Source organism: Trichechus manatus, unplaced genomic scaffold (assembly GCF_000243295.1).
Source record: "Trichechus manatus latirostris isolate Lorelei unplaced genomic scaffold, TriManLat1.0 scaffold00002, whole genome shotgun sequence".
NCBI lineage: Eukaryota > Metazoa > Chordata > Mammalia > Sirenia > Trichechidae > Trichechus > Trichechus manatus.
In genome coordinates, this window is record NW_004443938.1 from 37,543,800 (window position 1) to 37,563,776 (window position 19,977).

The 19,977-nt window shown below is 38.7% G+C and overlaps 1 protein-coding gene across 1 annotated transcript in view; it reads right to left on the reverse strand.

The window, feature by feature from the left end:
• Positions 1-19,977, reverse strand: part of PDE7B (phosphodiesterase 7B) — a 375,050-nt gene that overhangs the window by 308,334 nt on the left and 46,739 nt on the right. The window lies entirely within an intron of this gene.

Below are 19,977 nucleotides of genomic sequence, written 5' to 3' on the forward strand. Positions count from 1 at the left end.
GTTCCCTATTACCAGCTTTCCTGTCCCCTCCTGTCTTCTAGTCCTTGTCCCTGGGCTGTTGTGTCCCTTTAGTATTGTTTCATTTCATGGGCCTGTCTAATCTTTGGCAGAAGGGTGAACTTTGGGAGTGACTTTGTTACTGAGCTGAAAGGGTGTCCGGTGGCCATACTCTTGGGGTTTCTCCATCATTGTCAGGCCAGTAAGTCTGGTCTTTTTTTATGAGTTGGAATTTTGTTCTACATTTGTCTCCAGCTCTGTCCGGGACCCTCTATTATGATCCCTGTCAGAGCAGTCGGTGGCAACTGGGCACCATCTAGTTATGCTGGACTCAGTCTGATGGAGGCCGTGGTAGTTGTGGTCCATTAGTCCTTTGGACTAATCTTTCCCTTGTATCTTGTTCTCTTCATTCTCCCTTGCTCCCAAAGGGGTGAGACCACTGGAGTATCTTAGATGGCTGCTCCCAGGCTTTTAAGACCCCAAACACTACTCACCACGGTAGAATGTAGAATATTTGATTTATAAACTATGTTATGCCAACTGAGCTAGATGTTCCCCAAGATCATGGTCCTCACAGCCCTCAGCCCAGCAATTTGGTCCCTCAGGGAGTTTGGATGTGTCTTTGGAGCATCCATGAGCTTGCCTTATAAAAGTTGTGCTGGCTTCCCCAGTATTATGTACTGTCTTACCCTTCACCAAAGTTACCACTTATCTATTGTCTGTTTAGTGTTTCTCCTTCCCCTCCCTTCCCTCGAAACCAACAAAGATTGTTTTTTTTGTGTGTGTGTGTAAACCTTTTCATGAGTTTTTACAGTAGTGGTCTCATTCAATATTTGTCCTTTTGTGATTGACTTTTTTCACTCAGCATAACACCCTCCAGATTCATCCATGTTATGAGATACTTCACAGATTCTTTGATGAATTTTTTATCTTAATTCTTAGACTTTAAATCACATTGTATTTGCTACATTAACATTGCAATGTGACCAGGACTGGCTACATAATTTGCAAAGCACAGTGTAAAATGATAACATAATGCCCCTTGTTCAAAAATTTTTAAGGATTTCAAGATGGGGATAGCAGAGCATTATATCAAGTCTAGGCCCTTCTAGAAACCCTACTGGTGTAGTGGTTAAGAGCTACAACTGCGAACGAAAAGGTTAACAGTTCGAATCCACCAGGTGCTCCTTGGAAACCCTATGGGGCAGTTCTACTCTGCCCTATAGGGTCGCTACGAGTCGGACTTGACGGCAATGGGTTAGGCTCTTCTAAGAGTGGGGCCCTGTACAACTCCATAAACCAGCTCTAAATGTGATTTTCAGAAAGCCTAAAAGTTCTGTAACCCAGATTTACAAAGAGCAAGTGTCATGGATTGAATTGTGCTGCCCCAAAAGATATGTTGAAGTCCTAATCCCTATTCCTGGGAATGTGAGCTTGTTTGGAAATAGGGTTTTTCTTTCGTTATCAGTTAAATTAAATGAGGTCATAGAGAGTAGGATGGGTCCTAATCCTAATCACTTCTGAGGGGTGTCTCATAAAAGGGGAGAACAGACTTGGAAACAGCATCATACACAGGGGGAAGGTGCCACGTGAAGATACATCTAGAAGCAGCCAAGAAACGCCAAGGATGGCCAGCAACCACTGAAATTTAGGAGAGGCGTCGAACAGTTTCTCTCTCAGAACCTTCAGAAGGAATCAACATGGCTGATACTCTGATTAGAACTTCTAGCACCTAGAACTGACAACAAATTTCTGTTTTTTAAAGCCACCTACTTTGTAGTATTTGTTACTGTACCCTAGGAAACTGAGACAGCAAGTAAATTTTGCAACCACACAAGGTAAATTAACTGTGAGGTCAGTGAACAGCAATGAGTTGCATGTTGTGTTATTCATGCAGGATGGACAGAAACAACTGGTATTTGACCTTAAGTGTACACGGTTCTCCTCAGAGATCCCTGTGTATCCCACAAAGGGACCAAACCAAACCCATTGCCGTAGAGTTCATTCTGACTCATAGTGACCCTGTGGGACAAAGTAGAACTGCCCCATAGAGTTTCCAAGGCTGTAAATCTTTACAGAAGCAGACTGCCACATTTTCTCCTGAGGAGCAGCTAGTGGGTTAGAACGGCCAACCTTTTGGTTAGCAGTTGAGTGCTTTAACCATTGTGTCACCGGGGCTCCTTCCACAAAAGGAAGAGGAATTTAAAATGTCCATTAAATTTGCACTGGCTATGATTAAAAGTAATATTATGTCTCTATACGTGTTAAAGGAGGCCTGCTGGGGCAATGGTTAAGTGCTTAGTTGCTCACTGAAAGGCTGGCAGTTCAAATCTACCCAGTAGCCTCACTGGAGGTAAAAAGACTGACGATCTGCTTCTCTAAACATTAGAGCCGAAAAACTCCTACGGGGCAGTTCTGTTCTGTCACATGGGGTCTCTATGAGTCAGAATTGATCCAGTGGCACCCAACAACAACAAGAACAACAACAACAATACATGTTAGTTACTTTACATCATAGTAATGGATGTAATATTACAGTACAGTTAGTATCATGATTAGAAGACCATAGCATGGTTGGGAAGAGGGTTTATGGAGACCCTTATGGATGAAAGTTGGTTAGAAATGTTATCTCAGATCAGAATGTCCATTTAAATATGGGGAAAATATGGACCAAGATAATCTGTTGCCTATAGGCATTTCTGAATTTACTAAAACTTGTGTGTGGACTGGAAGGTGATGCAATTTGAAAGAGTAAGTAATAAGTGATGTGAGCTATGTGCTAGGAAAAGAGAATCAGCAGGTGATCTCCACTCTCAAGATGTATGATCAGGCTGAGCCACCAAGGAGCAAACAGCTGTCACCAGGCTAATAAATGGTGCTCCAGGGTCTTGGGAGTGTTCATTTCCATTTCCAGGTGGAGATATTTACTTATTCTGACTCACCACAAGATCAGGTGCTTGCTCCACTTTGCAATAATTTAGTCTTTGGCAAAGCAAATATTCTGGCCTTAAAAGCCTTGAAAAAGTCCAATTTAAACATACCATTTCTTGCCCATTCCCTGTGGTATTTGAATATAAATAAGACATTTGGTGGGATGTGAACAAACTATGAAAGGAGGACAATTTAAACCCAAACTGCCTCTTGCCTAATTGGTAATATTTTTGAGGAAAAGTGTTCTTTTCAAATGACATAACTTTAAATTATATCATACCTTGTTTTTAAAAATTTACAGTGCTTTTATACATATTTCCCCTTTTAATATGTATAGAATGGTTCTTCTAGAATATCATATATAGGGCATCAGTTTTCATTTGTACACGAACTCATGTAGCACTTTGCAGTTTCACTCAAAATTTTCAAATTCCTCTAAAAATACCAGAGTTTATACATAAAACACTGAACTGAGTTATAATAGCTTGAAAAAGAAATCTAATATTTCAATGCTGTTTAGTTCAAATATTTACTGTTAATCAACATTATATCGCTATTTGTCCATGTACTTCTTTGAGCCCAGAATTGAATGAAGTCCTCCCAACACTATTTGAGCCATGCAGAGTACAATGTGATACTATAGTAGAAAATCTCAAACTGATGAACTCCTTTTGGTCACTATCACCCCCCAAAAAAATCTAAGAGCTTCCCAAAGATTGGGGGTGCCTCAGAATTCCTTCTTACAGCTCCCAAAATGTTTTTCCTCTCCTCCTTTGATGGTATGTTTGAGATGTTTAATAAAAATGGACAGTTGTATCCTATAAACCATTGGTACTACCAACTAATGTGATTTTCTTTGTACAGAAATTCCCTTAAACTCAAAGTTCTAGGTAATAAAAAAAAATTTGTATTTCAGCAATCATATGTTTGAAATAGTGTATGTAGAGCTAATGAAGAGGTTTTCCTTGGGTTAACTAATGCATGTTACTAGTTTGACCTATATGAAGGAAATAGCAATCTCATATGAGACAAAGCAGTTCATTCTTTATTCTCCAAGTGTTTATTGACCACTTAGCATGTGCTAGACACTAGATAGTCTGACTTGATGCCAATACTTCTGTGAAGACTTCCTGACTCTTCTAGGCAAAGTGAAGCTCTCCCACCTCCAAGCTCTGAAAGCACTTTGTATATAATAGTACCTTTGCACGCCCCCGTTCTAGCTAAGACCCCAAACTTTATTTTGTTTGTGCACACTTGTCTTAGGCTATCTAGTGCTGCTATGACAGAAATACCGCAAGCGGATGGCTTTAACCAAGCGAAATTTATTCTCTCACGGTCTAGGAGGTTAGAAGTCTGAATTCAGGGTGCCAGCTCCAGGGGAAGGCTTCCTCTCTCTATCGGCTCTGGGGGAAGGTCCTTGTTATCAATCTTCCTCTGGTCTAGGAGCTTCTCAGGCACAGGGACCCCGGGTCCAAAGGACACACTCCGCTTCCAGCATTGCTTGCTTGGTGGTATGAGGTACCCATGTCTGACTGCTCACTTCTTTCTTTTATATCTCAAAAGAGATTGATTTAAGACACAACCTAATCTTGTAGATTGAGTCCTGCCTCATTAACATAACTGCCGCCAATGCCACCTCATTAACATCACAGAGGTAGGATTTACAACACATAGAAAAATCACATTAGATGACAGAATGGTGGACAATCACACAATACTGGGAATCGTGGCCTAGCCAAACTGATACACATATTTTTTGGGGGATACAATTCAAGACATAATAACACTCCTTGGAGACAGCGTGTTGTAGTGAAGAAAGCACAGGTGGTGGAAACATAACCACCCAGGTTAGAATTCTAGCCTTACCACTTTACCAGCTGTGTGATCTTTGGCAACTGGCAACCTCCCTAAAACTCAGTTTCATCATCAGTAAAGTGTCACTGACAGCCTCATCTCATTCAGCTTTGTCAGGATTAAATAAATGTGAGCAGTCGAGTACAGTGTCTGGCCCACAGTAGGTACACAATAAATCTGAATTCCCTCCCCTGTCTACTTACTTTGTTGCTATGTCATTACACCACATTACTTAATAAACAGACTCTACTTAGAGCCTGGAACAGTTTGGCAGCAAGTAGGGAGAGGATTGATTTAGTGGTCAGAGTAAGGTGGTGGTCAGGAGGGAACAGGGTTTGGGGACTGGGGACGCTTCTCAGGAGTAGTAGAGTCCCTTTCTGAAAATTCGTTTTGAATGGATACAAGTTTGAATGGATACATAAACCAATTATCATCTTGATAACATAGTGGTTAGGAATACAGATTCTGAAATCAGACTGCTTGGGTCAGAATCCAAATGCCACCACGTGACTTTGGACAAATTATTTAACTTCTCTGAACCTCTGTTTTCCAGGAGGCTTTTCTAATCAGTAAAATTGAGAATAACAACCCCAGACTTACAAGGTTGCTGTGAGGATTGAGTCAGTATGTGTCTATCACACATAAGAGCTACATGACTATTAATTATTCTTATTAATGAGTTATATTTCTATTCAGTAGAATACAGTTACTAGATCTATTTGACTTTGTCATATAAAGCTGAGCTGAGGACAAAATACAAATTATTTTTTCTTGCCAGGCAATTCTGTTAAAGATAATTTAGAGGGTTAGACCATAGCCCAAGCTATACAACATCAATAACAGGATGGGCGATCAAATCTAGGATTAAATGAAGAATAATTAGGTAAGTTGTCCATTTATCAGGGTTTTATATTGAATTTAGTAGTGGGCTGTGGCTAGACAGCATTGGTTAGAGAGTGCTTACAAGTCTCAAACATCCAGTGTTTCACGTAACTATGTCCTATTTTATTTGATGTGTAAAAAGCAGATCTAGCTTTATTTTCCACATTATGTCTATTGCTGACTCAGGGCACAGAGAAGAACAAATTGTGTAATTTGAGTTGAGAGGAATCATTTTTGCAGTTGTTCTTTTAAAAAAGAAAAAAAAAAAAAAATCCTCACATAATGAGCCAAAACTTGCCTAGAGATCTGTGTTCTCTGCTCCCATTGACGTCACTTGGAAGTTGTGTGGGCAGAAATTGGCCGACTTCCTCTAGCAAGTCTTTTGAAAACTGAACATATTAAAAAAAATGCACCCTTTTAATCTCAAACTACAGTAAGGCAAGCAGCATCATAAGCAATTTTCCTGTTTACATCTAAACAAACACCTGTGGAGCTCTGAGAAGCACATTTGCAGAATAAAGCTTCTTAGTGCCCAGTTAAGGGAATGGTGTCCTCTTTACTTGAAAAGGGAGCCGTAGGGTGTTACAGCCAAAGTGTCTTTAGAGACGATCTTGCTCAGTTCCTCCATTTTCCAGATATGGGCACTGAAACTCTGAGAGATTCAGAAACGTTCCCAAAGTCAGACAGTGTCAAATTAGAACCGAGGCATTCTGCCTTCTAGTTTCTTGCTCAGATCAGGACAATAGGATGTGCAATAAAAAAATGTTTCTTTGCACTTCTCCCTTGTCATACCCCAAGCACTGAGGTGACTGTCCATGAAATTAGGGATTTTCTGCACTACAGAGGTTATCAAATGGCTGTAGATACAATAAGCTGAGCATTGTTCATTGAAACTGAAAAGATAGTGGAGCCAATTGGAGGCTTAGAAAATGCTCCTGGGTATTAAGTTAGAGCTTGACCCTTTCACTTGAGGCTTTCTCAGTTCTTTGTGCCCGACTTCGCATAGCTCACAGAGGCTACCTCTAGGGGAGAGAAAGAAGAGAGTACTGTCATCCCCACTATAGCTCCCCACCTGTTTCAGATTTTTTTCTTGCAAAGAAATGGTCTCTACTCATTCATTCATTTATTAAAAAAATTTATTGAACATCTACTATGAGACAGGCTGTGAACTGCCAGCTACTGAAAGCATTTTCAAATTCAAACTTAAAGAGTCACTTTATGTATAATCACTATTCTCCTCTAATAAAAGATCCCATATGAACTACAGTCGGTTTCAGCAATCATCTGTTTCACAGTCATAGGAGAATTTATAGGTTTATTATACTCCTGAATAGTATAATTACCTGTTATTTAACTAGCCCTGTAAATTTAAATCTATTGGTGAAGCTATGTATGAATGTAGAGTTTTCTCATTTTTGAATTGCCTCATTCTGCTTCTTCCTTAAGAGAAGCATTCTTTACTGGCAAGAGGTCACCCCTCTAAGGTTGAGTTGGAAACACTGGCAGTGGTTGCCACTTGAGTTTCCTTGACAAATGTTCCCAGCAGTCCTAAGTGCAGGTCCAAGGTCTTATTCTCCCTGCTCTAGCCACTGGAGCTACATGGCCTGTGGCATCCAAAAATCTTTGGGAAAAAAAAAAATTAGTAAAGCTCTCAGAAGAGCCAATGGCCTTCATATTTACCGTGTCAAAGAACCGGATATTGAGAATAGATGATATTGCATCGATCTAACATAACTAATCCAGATTAATGCTACCTAGATACTTGAAGGAGGCCTAGTGGCACAGTGGTTAAGACCTACAGCTGTTAACCAAAAGGTCAGCAGTTTGAATCTACCAGCCACTCCTTGGAAACCCTATGGGGCAATTCTGCTCTGTCCTATAGGGTCACTGTAAGTTGGAATTGACTTGGTGGCAATGGATTTGGTTTTTTGGTTTTTAGACACTGGAAATGGGGCTAGAAAAATCTCCCACTACCAATACCAAAACGAACTGTGAGAAGGTCTGGGATCAACCAAACAGCCTATCAATTGGCAATACTGAGTATGGCAGGCTATCCCCTACATGAGTATTTTGGGAAAAAAAGAAAAAGTATATATACACACACACACACACACACACACACACACACATATATATACATAGAATGAGGAAATCATCCTGAAGATACAAAAGAAAAAATAATTATTGTCACAGCTGAAAGAAAATTAGAAAAAATTTGCCTCCTGAAATAGGCAGCAAGCAGACATGCCTTCCAAAAAATAGGAGTAGAGAGGCATGAGGAGCCAGAGAAGGCAGAAAACATCAGGACGAGAAGCAAGACGAAGAGAACTGAGCAAAACAGAGTAGAATTAAAAGGATGCTGGAGATGCAATAAAAAAAATCTGAATTCTCAATGGAAAGAATAAAGACTAGAACTAGTACTGTAGAAAACTGAATCAGAGACATAGAAAAAATATGAGAAACGTTGAAAGAATGTAGATAAACAGAATAAAGAGAGTTGGAAACTAAGATGGCAAATATGGTGGAGAAAATATTAAAAATCCCACCTAAGGTTTACCAGTGTTCCTAAAGAAGAAATACAAAGGGGCAATGATCAAGACATAGCTAAAGAAATATCTCTATCTAAAAAGATACATCTATTCAGATTAAACATGCTCACCATGCCCTAAAAATATTAAAATTTTAAAAATGAGAAAGAGAAGCATTCAGGCTAACAAGCTATCTGGCAGAGGTTTTCCATTATTAAAAGAGAAAGAAAATATTTTCATAAAAACCTGGAGATGTGGGAGAAAAGTTAGCTATAAAGAAGCAGGCTCAGACTAACTTTAGATAGCTTGTCTACAACATTACATTCTCAAAGTCAAATACGGAAATAGCTAGAATTTTGAGGCTTAAAAGGGTGTTCACAAAGAATTGTATACAATATTGAATCCCAGAAGTCACTTAGGAAACAACCAGAGTTTTGATGTTAATAGAATGTTAACAAGGAATGATATAGTCAGATGGTTGTATTCAAGGGCGTATGTGAAGACAACAGAAAGACTTTGTCGTATTAGCAACGGTTTTGAAAATCTACCACCCATGTATATTTCTTTTAAAATTTCATAAAGGCCTAGACTTTAAAATGAAAGAGGGAGGAATTAAAGAGCACTATAAAGAAAATTAAAAATAAAAAAATGAATAACTAAAACATTTCATGAACAAGAATTACTATTTATAATATAGAAAGAGCTTTTATAAATCAATCTGAAAACTATCAATATCCCAGTAGAAAATGAGCAAAGGATATAAACAGGCAATATGGAAAAAAAAAAAAAGACACAAATTTGTTGCCATCTTTCCCCCACCCCCACTGGCTTTCTCTTATGTATAGTTCACCTTACTGGGTGTATTCAGCACTGACATGAACACAAGACCGTTCTCTTTGTTGTCTTTAGAAGACAAGAGGTTGTAAGAGAGAACAGCAATAATAAAAGTAGAAGGCACTGTCCCTATTACAAAACGTGAAATCTAGTTTGGAAGATCAAAACATATTCTCTGTGTGCATGTGTTTATGTCTGTCTCTGTCTTTGTCTCCGTCTTTGTCTCTCTCTCTCTGTCTGTCTGTCTCTCTCTCTCTCTCTCACTCACACACACACACACACACACACACACACACACACACACACACGCCAATGGGAAAGCACCTCTAAAGTTTCAATGAGTTCCATTCAACAAGCACTTTCAGAGTTTCTGCCTATGCCAAGCACTATGCTGGGCATTGGAGATGTGAGGCTCACTATGTAGGTGGGAGACAAAAACCTATTGCTGTCAAGTCGATTCTGACTCATAGCAACCCTATAGGACACAGTAGAGCTGCCCCACAGGGTTCCCAAGGAGCAGCTGGTGGATTTGAACTGCCGACCTTTTCGTTAGCAGCTGAATGCTTAACCACCACGCCACCACAGCTCCATAGGTGGGAGGACACCTAAAATTGCTCATTTTGATGGCACAGAACGAGAAAGGGCATAGACTGCTGGGTAGATGTGGGGGGTGGGGGGTGGGGGTGGATATCAGGGAGTCCTTCCTTAGGAATCCCACATCTTGAAAGAGACAAGTAGATGCCAAGTTAGATTGGAGAGTGGTATTTTGGACAGAAGAAAGAGCATGAATAAAAACACTGAAGATGCTGAGGGTGGACTACAAGTCTTTAACTACTGCTGTAGCATTGAGTAGAAGGTGAGGAGGGCCAGAGATGCAGCTGGAAAGCAGGCAGCAGCAGAATCGTGGAGGGCTTTGGGAAGCATGTCAAGCAACTGTAGTGTGAGGTTTGGTAAAATTAGTGCTGGCTTTGGAGCCAGACTGATTTGCTTTGATTCTCAGCACACTTGTAACTTCAGGCGAATGATTTCATCTCTCCAAGTCTCCTTTTCCTCATCCGTAAATTGGGGATAGTAATATACACTTTATAATTCTAGTACAAGGATTATGGTAGATATATGTAAAGCATCTAACAGTTTACCAGGTATATAGCAGATACTCAATAAATGGTAACACTGATTACAGTTTCAGAGTAGAAGACTGGACTCATCAGATCAGATAGGAACCAAAAACATCAGTTGCCATTAAGCCAGTTCTGACTCATGACGACTCCATGTGTGGCAGAGTAGAACTGTGCGCCATAGGGTTTTCAGTGGCTGAATTTTCAAAAGTAGATTGCCAGGCCTTTCTTCTGAGGCAACTCTGGTTCAACTCAAAGGAACAGGTACACAATAACAGGTTGGGCCTGTGGATATGAGTGCTAAATTTAGGAGGCCTAAAAGAGTGTTTAGTGCGGCACTGGCTGAGCCAATACTAGGGAAGAGTGGCTTGGCCAATCTTGGGGCCCAAGGGAGGCTTTTTTTGCTGAGTTCCCAGGGGCTGGGCTAACCTATTCATAAATAAATTGGTTCATATGAACTAAGGCTCATATACATTAGTTCATACTTCAGCTCTGATTCACCCACCACTTGTGTTCTGCACCAGAATGCAAGTTCATCAATCAAGGAGAATGGGTTGTCCTTTCCTCGCTTTCTCATATAATTATTGTTTGGTATATTCTAGGCCAATCTCTAAAAATTGTCCTTTATCTGTTTGATGGTTAAACTTTTGTAAGTGGTATTGTGTTTTAAAGTTAGCCACAAAGAAGTATACCAGATGCAGAGAAAGATGTGTGGAAAAGGGTAGAAATTTTTCAAGATGTCTGTGTCACAGAAAGCAAGAAGATTGGCACAAAAGAAGAAAAAGGGACACTTGGGGCAGACTTGGGAGACCTTGCATGAGCTGTAGAAGGTGATGGAGTGAGTGCTAGCTGAAGGAGAGTAGTTGGAGGAGAAATACTAAATATAAATATTCTTTGTCAAAATCCCCCTCTGTTCTTTCCCTTTCTGCTGTTTTCCCTTGCCCCCTCCAAGAAAACTAAAACTACTGGCTTAGTAAGTCCAGTCTGTACCCAACCAAACCAGAATTAAACCCACTGCCATCAATTCTGACTCACAGCGACCCTGTAGAACAGAGTAAAACTGCCCCATAGGGTTTCCAAGGCTGTAAATCTTTACAGAAGGAGTCTGCCACATCTTTCTCCCGTGGAGTGGCTGGTGGGTTTGAAACGTTGACCTGTCAGTTAGCAGCCGAGAGCTTAATCACTGCACCGCCAGGATTCCTTCTGCACACAACAGAAGTCTTTATTTACAAGTAGAAAACTCTGCCTGGTTCTAATGTTTTAAGTGTTTTCATGGACCTTATTTTCATTCCCTAGGCTACAATGAGTCTGCTTTTTAGGCAATATTTCCAAACTGTTCTTGTCCATAACTGCCTTGGAGAAGCCTGCAATCTCATTTAATTCTGATCTTTGTTTAAATCCTTATAGGCAGATCAGCACTGAACTAAGATATATTAGATAAAAGACTTTTTTTCTTGGTTAAGAATAGGCATACTAGTTTACTGAATTACCCACAACCAGGCAAAGTTGGTAGCCATTAGAGAGAAGTCATAGGATATCAGGCGTCTTTCTTGTCCACAAGCAGATCTTTCTCTTTCTCCGTTCCAGGCTATTACAGTCCCTCCCCTTTGGCAGTGACTCCATCTCATGTGTTAGAAGAAGACTTGAGATTATTTTCCAAGGTTGGATGAAGCATCATCTGCTTTGAACACAAAATCTGTAGGTTTTTTTTTTTTTTTTTTAATAATGTTTTATTGTGTTTTTGGTGAAAGTCAACACAGCAAATTAGGTTCCCATTTGACAATTTCCTATGGTAAGGGCTTGTGTGTTGCTGTGATGCTGGAAGCTATGCCACTGGTATTCAAATACCAGCAGGGTCACCCATAGTGGGCAGGTTTCAGCTGAACTTCCAGACTAAGACAGACTAGGAAGAGTGGTCCAGTGGTCTACTTCTGAAAAGAATTAGCCAGTGAAAACCTTATGAAAAGCAGCAGAACATTGTCTGATACAGTGCCAAAAGATGAACCTCTCAGGTTGGAAGGCATTCAAAATACAACTGGGGGAGAGCTGCCTCCTCAAAGTAGAGTCGACCTTAATGACAGGAATGGAGTCAAGCTTTCGGGACCTTCATCTGCTGATGTGGCACAACTCAAAATGAGAAGAAACAGCTGCAAACATCCATTAATAATCGGAAAGTGGAATGTATGAAGTATGAACTAGGAAAATTGGAAATAGTCAAAAATGAAATGGAACCCACAAACATGGATATCCTAGGCATTAGTGAGCTGAAATGGACTGGTATTGGCCATTTTGAATCAGATAATCATATGGTCTACTATACCAGGAATGACAACTAGAAGAGGATTGGCATTGCATTCATTGTCAAAAACAACATTTTAAGATCTATCGTGAAGTACAATGCTGTCAGTGATAGGATAATATCCATAAACCTACAAGGAAGACCAGTTAATACAATTATTATTCAAATTTACGCACCAACCACTAAGGCCAAAGATGAAGAAATTGAAGATTTTTACCAACTTCTGCAGTCTGAAATTGATCAAACATGCAATCAGGATGCACTGATAATTACTGGTGATTGGAATGTGAAAATTAGAGACAAAGAAGAAGGATTGGTAGTTGGAAAATATGGCCTTGCTGGAGATCACATGATAGAATTTTGCAAGACCAATGACTTCTTCATTGCAAATACCTTTTTACATCAACATAAACAGTGACTATACATGTGGACCTTGCCAGATGGAATACACAGGAATCAAATCCACTACGTTAGTGGAAACAGAAGATGGAAAATCTCAATATCATCAGTCAGAACAAGGCCAGGGGCCGACTGAGGAACACATCATCAATTGCTCATATGCAAGTTCAAGTTGAAACTGAAGAAAATTAGAACAAGTCCACGAGAGCCAAAGTATGACCTTAAACATATCCCACCTGAATTTAGAGACCATTTCAAGAATAGATTTGACGCGTTGAACACAAATGACCAAAGACCAGATGAGCTGTGGAATATCATCAAGGATATCATACATGAAGAAAGCAAAAGGTCATTAAAAAAGACAGGAAAGAAAGGAAAGAGGAAAATGGATGCAGAAAAGACTCTGAAACTTGCTCTTGAACATCGAGTAGCTAAAGCGAAAGGAAGAAATGATGAAGTAAAAGAGCTGAATAGAAGATTTCGAAGAGCAGCTCGAGAAGACAAAGTATTATAATGACATGTGCAAAGACCTGGAGGTACAAAACCAAAAGGGAAGAATAAGCTTGGCATTTCTCAAGTTGAAAGAACTGAAGAAAAAAATTCAAGCCTCAAGTTGCAATATTGAAGGATTCTATGGGAAAAATCTTAAACGACGCAGGAAGCATTAAAAGAAGATGGAAGGAATACACAGAGTCATTATACCAAAAAGAATTGGTCAACATTCAACCATTTCAGTAGGTAGCATATGATCAGGAACCAATGGTACTGAAGGTAGAATTCCAAGCTGCTCTGAAGGCACTGGGAAAAAACAAGGCTCCAGGAATTGACGGGAATACCAACTGAAATGTTTCAACAAACGGATGCAGCGCTTGAAGTGCTCACTTGTCTATGCCAAGAAATTTGGAAGACAGCTCCTTGCCCAAGCGACTGGAAGAAATCTGTATTTATACCTATTCCCAAGAAAGCTGATCCAACCGAATGTGGAAATTATCAAACAATATCATTAATATCACATGCAAGTAAAATTTTGCTGAAGATCATTCAAAAGTGGCTGCAGCAGTATATGGACAGGGAACTGCCAGAAATTCAAGCTGGATTCAGAAGAGGATGTGGAACCAGGGATAGGATTGCTGATGTCAGATGGATCTTGGCTAAAAGCAGAGAATACCGGAAAGATGTTTACCTGTGTTTTACTGACTATGCAAAGGCATTCGACTCTGTGGATCATAACAAATTACGGAAAATATTATGAAGAACGGGAATTCTAGAACACTTAATTGTGCTCATGAGGAACCTGTACATAGATCAAGAGGCAGTCATTCAAACAGAACAAGGGGATACTCTGTGGTTTAAAATCAGGAAAGGTGTGTGTCAGGGTTGCATTCTTTCACCATACTTTTTCAATCTGTATGATGAACAAATAATCCGAGAAGGTGGATTATATGTAGAAGAATGTGGCATCAGAATTGGAGGAAGACTCATTAATAACCTGCATTATGCAGATGACACAAGCTTGCTTGTTGAAAGTGCAGAGGACTTGAAGCACTTACTGAAGATCAAAGACCACAGCCATCAGTATGGATTACACCTCAACATAAAGAAAACAAAAACCCTCACAGCTGGACCAATAAGCAACATCATGATAAGTGGAGAAAATATTGTAGTTGTCAAGGATTTCATTTTACTTGGATCCATAATCAACACCCATGGAAGCAGCCATCAAGAAATCAAAAGACAGACTGCACTGGGCAAATCTGCTGCAAAAGACCTCTTTAAAGTGTTGAAAAGCAAAGATGTCACCTTGAAGACTATGGTGCGCCTGACCCAAGTCAGGATGTTTTCAATCACCTCATGTGCACATGAAAGCTGGACAATGAATAAGGAAGACCGAAGAAGAATTGACGCCTTTGAATTGTGGTGTTGGCGAAGAATATTGAATATACCATGAACTACCAAAAGAAAGAACAAATCTGTTTTAGAAGTACTACCGAAAAGCTCCTTAGAAGCAAGGATGTTGAGACTATGTCTCACGTACTTTGGACATGTTATCAGGAGGGGTCAGTCCCCAGAGAAGGACATCATGCTTTGGAAAGTAGAGGGCCAACGAAAAAGAGGAAGACCCTCAACAAGATGGATTGACACAGTGGCTGCAACAATCGGCTCAAGCATAACAGTGATTGTGAGGATGGCGCAGGACTGGGCAGTGTTTCATCCTGCTTTACACAGGGTTGCTGTTTTAGTCATCTAATGCTGCTATAAAAGAAATACCACAAGTGGATGGCTTTAACAAAGAGAATTTTATTTCTTCATAGTAAAGTAGGCTAAGAGTCCAAATTCAGGACATCAGTTCCGAGGGTAGGCTTTCTTTCTCTCTCGGCCTTCTCATCAATCTTCCCCTGGACTAGGAGCTTCTTTACTCAGGGACCCCAGGTCCAAAGGACGCGCTCTGCTCCTGGCACTGCTTTCTTGGTAGTATGAGGTCCCCCACTCTCTGCTTACTTCCCTTTCATCTCTTGTAAGATAAAAGGTGGTGCAGGCCACATCCCAGGGTAACTGCCTTTACATTGGATCAGGGATGTGACCTTAGTAAGGGTATTATACAATTCCACCCTAATCCTCTTTAACATAAAACTACAATCACAAAATGGAGGACAACTACACATACTGGGAATCATGGCCCAGCCAAATTGATACACACATTTTTTGGAGGGACATAATTCAATCCATGATAGTCGCCATGAGTTGGAACCGACTCGATGGCACCTAACAACAACAACATTCAAATTGTTCAGAGATTAGTTTCATTTTTCACAATGTGTCAATATTCTCTTTAATTGTGTTCTGGTCGTTCCATCTCCAGTACTCTAGTTTCCTTACCCCTTTATCTTCTCCTCTTTGCTTTAGAGTAATTATTGACCTTTTGGTCTTATATTGATATATTTTTTTAAAGTCCTTAGCTTTCGCTGTTTGCCATCATTATTAATGGATTTCATATCACTTATGGATTTCTTTTTGGATGACACAAAGTTCTTTTATTGCACGTGTGCCTTCTAAAAGCTGATGGGCAGCCTTCATATTATTGTCATTTCAGAGTATCAACATCAAAAAAGCTTATCTAACTCCTTTATTTTTATTCCATTGCACAATTTTCTTAATTGAACAAACAGGATTTTTCTGCTTTGTATAATATGACTGCTTACCTATAATTTTAATGAGAATTCATTAATTAAATCCTACTATAATCCTATCTCAAATCGTTTCCAGCACATTAAGTATAAAGGCATGAGATCTAATTATCCAATATTTTGAGATGAACTACAATTCTTTTTGTGAGAAAATTTTCCTTAAAGAAAACTCTAAAACCATTTTTTAGTTTTGTAAGCTAGATTGAAATTTTATTTCAGGAGTAGAAGTTATGATTGAACCCACTTGAGTAAACATGTTCCCATATTTAGCAGGATCCATCTTGTACTGATGTGTCCAAATGTTTCATTTTCAATAGAAATGAGATGTTCCAGATGTACCATACATTTCACCATATCTAGGTGGAAAGTTAAGCATCTAACACATAACCCCTTTGGACAAGTTAATTGTAAGAGGTAATTGGAATCATGCAATTTGGTAAGTGTACTTTAGATGGAGGAAACGTGGGAGACTTCTGTCTCTGGAGTTTTCACTCTTCTTTTGTCTCCATTTACCTAGTGTTTCTCTCTTAAAACAGAATACTGTTGTTTCCTTGGAGTCCTCATCTTGAGTCACCTTTTAAAGAAAATGGGAACAGGTTATAATTCTTGTTATTATGGCTTTGCTGAGATGGTAAAATGTTTGGTAGATTTCCCAAATCCTTGGAATTCTCCATTTTTAAACTCATTCGAAGCTAGCAATTAAGATAATTTTCACCTCTGAGTATATATATGTATATATATGTGTGTGTGTATGTGTATGTATATATGCATATATACATGTGTGTATATATACTCATATATATAGAAATGTTTAAATGTACTGTATAGTTCATAACATTTAAAAGAACAGTGTAAATTAATGATGTATATTAAAAATAGTATAGAATTCCATGTTTGACATAGAATCATATGATATACTAGCAACTAGTTTAAAATATTTAACAAATAAACCTCTCAAAACTCTACTTTGTGTGGAGATAATGGCACGCATAAGTGTGATCAATGCTTTGACCTGTAATTTAAAAATACTGAGATGAGTTGAGGCCTAAAACTTTTTGTGACTGGTTTGATTAATGGTATTTTAACAGTTCCCATAATTGGTATTATTTTAATGACTCCTTCAGTTAATTTTTGGAAGCAGGTGGGATATAAATTATGCATGTATATATATATATATATATACACACACACATACATATAGATAGATATAGATATAGATCAGTTTTTTAACTTGAATAAATGCCTTTGGTGACAGCCTAAAAGATCCACTTTAAATCAGCTTCTAAAAATGTATTTTTAAAAGACTTCAAAATTTGAAGTTAAATGTTCTCTTTCTACTTCAACAACAATAAAGTAATTATTCTTGGGATTAAAAGACGTTATCATTAATTTCCGGTTAACAAGTTACGAATTCAGTAAGGCTATAATTGTGTACCTGTGATGTGCTTGTCATAGCAGGAGATGCAGAATGAATGAGAGAGACTCCCTCCCTACCGGTGTTTACAATTTGTAGAAAGGCTAAAAGAAGGCAGACGTTAAGTGCGTAAGCGAGATACAAAATCAATGTCATGTGGGTTCAAACAGAGTCAAGATCTTAGGTAGGGGAGGATTAGGAAAGACTTTATGGGAGCAAATTCGATGGTGAAGATGGAAACAAAGCACATATTTGGTTTATACATTCTCAGCTTGGTCCATTGCAAATATACTGTACATAAAAGTACAGGCATCTTTAATAAAGATAACAATAACTATTCAGGTTAATATAATTCATATGAAGGTAGCTAGCTGAACATTTCAAATCCTCTGTTCCATATCTGAGCTTGGGTGATAGTTTATATGAAGTAAAAGTTCAGATTTGATTAGCATTCTGGGTTAGTTTTCTCAATTATCAATGGTATTGAATAACATGGAAGAAGTACACTATTATAATAAATCCCCTACTTATGCCAACACTGATTGCTGTAATTATTTAACAACTGGAGCTGCTTTTATTTCCTTCCATGTACTTTACTAGAAAATATGTGTCTCTTCATAATGGGATTGGAATTATAAGGCCTTAGAAGTCATATGGTAAAAAAGAGATTTGATGCATCAGTTATAAAAGTAATGGCTTATGCTAGTTTTGTGAGGTAAGATCCATTAACAATGCCATTTGAGAAGGTACTTGGAAACATATTATTAACTATATCTGCTTGTTTTTTTAAACTTTGGATTACTTCTTTGATTCCTAAGTTTTTGAAATCAGGTATAATTGAGCTGTTCACAGGAAGTCCAGTATAAAACAAAGATATATTTTACAAAAGGCCCAAAAGAAGAAACAAATACACAATAATGAGACTGATTTCTCCAAACACCACTCAAAAGCCCCTTAAAATAACTCCTGGTTTATCCTTCAAATTCCATCTGTCGAGGTCTACATGTATAGTCGTCATTTATGTTGTTGAGAAAAGGTATTTCTGGTGAAGAGGTTGTTGGTCTTGCAAAATTCTATTATGTGATCTCCGGCATCATTTCTATCACCAAGGTCATATTTTCCAATCACTGATCCTTCTTTTTGCTTCCAACTTTTGCATTCCAATCACCAGTAATTATCAACGCATCTTGATCGTATGTTTGATCAATTTCAAACTGCAGAAGTAGGTAAAAATCTTCAATTTCTACATCTTTGGCATTAGTGGTTGGTGTGTGAATTGAATAATAGTTGTATAAATTAGTCTTTCTTGTACTTCAGGACAGATCTTGAAATGTTCTTTTTTGACAATGAATATGACACCTTTCCTCTTCAATTTGTCATTCACGGCATAGTAGACCATATGATTGTCTGATTCAAAATGGCCAATACCAGTCCTTTTCAGCTTGCTAATGCCTAGGATATCTATCTTCAAGAGCCTCACTTCATTTTTGATAACTTTCAATTTTCTTAGACTCATACTTTGTACATTCTACATTCCAATTATTATAGATGTTTGCAGCTGTTTCTTCTCATTTTGAGTCGTGCCACATCAGCAAATGAAGGTCCTGAAAACTTTACTCTATCAACGTCATTAAGGTTGACTTTACTTTGAGGAGGAAGCTCTTCCCCAGTTGTATTTTGAGTGCCTTCCAACCTGAGGGCCTCATCTTCCAGCAGTATATTAGACAATGTTCCGCTGTTATCCGTAAGGTTTTCATAGGCCAGTTTTTTGAAAAGTAGGCTTCCAACTCCTTCTTCCTAGTGTGTCTTAGTCTGGAAGCTCTGCTGAAACCTGTCTAACATGGGTGACCCTGCTAATGTTTGAAATAGCAGTCGCATAGCTTCTAGCATCACGAAACATGCAAGCCACCACAGTACGACAAATGCACAAAAAGCTCAATATCATCAGTCAGAGCAAGGCCAGGGGCTGACTACAGAACAGACCATCAATTGCTCATATGTAAGTTCAAGTTGAAGTTGAAGAAAATTAGAACAAGTCCATGAGAGCCAAAGTATGACATTGGGTATATCCCACCTGCATTTAGAGACCATCTCAAGAATAGACTTGATGCATTGAACACTAATGACCAAAAACCAGACGAGTTATGGAATGACATCATACATGAAGAAAGCAAGAGGTCATTAAAAAGATAGGAAAGAAAAAAAGACCAAAATGAATGTCAGAAGAGACTCTGAAACTTGCTCTTGAACATAGAGTAGCTAAAGTGAATGGAAGAAATGATGAAGAGAGCGGAACATAAGATTTCAAAGGGCAACCTGAGAAGACGAAGTAAAGTATTATAATGAAATGTGCAAAGACCTGGAGTTAAAAATTCAAAAGGGAAGAACACACTTAGCATTTCTCGAACTGAAAGAACTGAAGAAACAATTCAAGCCTCAAGTTGCAATATTGAAGGACTCTATGGGCAAAATATTGAACAATGCAGGAAGCATCAAAAGAAGATGGAAGGAATACACAGAGTCACTGTACCAAAAA